At 24.7% G+C, this 1500-nt stretch overlaps 1 long non-coding RNA gene across 1 annotated transcript; it reads left to right on the top strand.

Moving 5' to 3' along the window:
• Positions 1-270: 270 nt before the first annotated feature.
• LOC126550074 (uncharacterized) lies at positions 271-1162 on the top strand. Its single transcript, XR_007604089.1, has 3 exons — positions 271-632; positions 780-935; positions 998-1162. It is a non-coding gene; the product is annotated as an uncharacterized LOC126550074 (long non-coding RNA).
• The last annotated feature ends 338 nt before the right edge of the window (positions 1163-1500 follow it).

Below are 1500 nucleotides of genomic sequence, written 5' to 3'. Positions count from 1 at the left end.
AAAGATCATAGCTAGTTTGATCAGTTTGGATATAATGATACCAGACGTAATAACGTCTGTAGTATACTATACAAAAGTCAACAAGTCAACACGTATCTAAACATTAAAATGAAAAATGTACACAAAGATATAATAATTTGTAAGATACACGGAAAAAAATATGTACTAAAATATTTTAGTTGAAAAATATTTAGTTAATTTGACTAAATTATAGTAAGAAATACTAACTTTAGATGGTAAGCCTAACTATAAAATTATAGTTGAATATTTTTAGTTTTTTTACCTATATTTTGGTAATTTCAACTAAAAGATTTTAGTATTTTATTATTGCTTAAATTGTTATAGTAATTATCGCAATATTACACCTGACAACGGGTGCCGGTCACACTGGACAATGGCTCGTGGTTACACTGTTACTTTTATTTTTACCTATTTCGGGTTTTTTACCTCTATGGCAGTAACTGAGTGATCGAAAATCGGCTTTTCCTTTTACTGTTTTTTTTCCGTGTCCGTCATCGTCATTGCGTCATTTGAAATTTAAATTTTCTTAAGTGTTAAATTTTAATTTGTCAATTGTCACTTATGAATTTGTCAACTGTCATCAATACGTTTTTGCTGTCATTTGTATACATGTAAGTATAAATATACCTACCTATATATAATTTTTGTTTAATTACTATAGTATAAATTTTTAAAGATGGTCGTAAAGTTGACATTTGTTGTCGCAAAATTACATCATTTACCATTGTAAAAAATAAAATTCAAATTAATTTTTTAAGGTTAAAAGCTTGACTACCCACTATGGATTTATTCACAGAAAATATGATGAAATAGCTTTACTTGATCTTACTGAAACTATGGTTGAACAGTTATTCCCAAAAATGGGTCAGCGCTCTAAGTTTTTAAAACATTTGAAAAAATTAAAAACAGAAAGAGTAAGAATTTGTATGATCTTGTATTTAAGTAGTTATAATCCATAATTTTTTTTATAATATAGAATTTACCAGAGGAAAATTCATCAGTTATGACTCAACATTCAGTAATTGATTGGGATAACTTAGATGTTGTATTATCAGATGAATTAGAACATAATAAGTATAAAGTATATCATTTGTATTACCTAATTGTAATTAAATAACAATAAAATATATTCTTACATTTATCTCTGACTTTATTTATTTTATTTATTGAAATATAATTGTATACATTTTCAATTATTTAACTAATATAGTACAATCTACTATAAAATGTTTAGTATTTAGTACTAAGGTCTTTAAATAATTAAGTATTCCTAACTAAATTGTATAATAGAAGCTACTATAAAATGTAAGTTTAACTAACTACAATGTTTAGTATTCAGTACTAAAGGTTTTAAAGATTAAGTATTGCTAACTAAATTGTATAGTAGAAGCTACTATACAATTTATGTTGACTAACTACAACATTTAGTATTCAGTACTAAAAAATTACTATAATGTTTTAGTTGACATTACTATATTA

Source organism: Aphis gossypii, chromosome 2 (assembly GCF_020184175.1).
Source record: "Aphis gossypii isolate Hap1 chromosome 2, ASM2018417v2, whole genome shotgun sequence".
NCBI lineage: Eukaryota > Metazoa > Arthropoda > Insecta > Hemiptera > Aphididae > Aphis > Aphis gossypii.
This window is presented reverse-complemented; position numbering and strand designations above follow the sequence as displayed.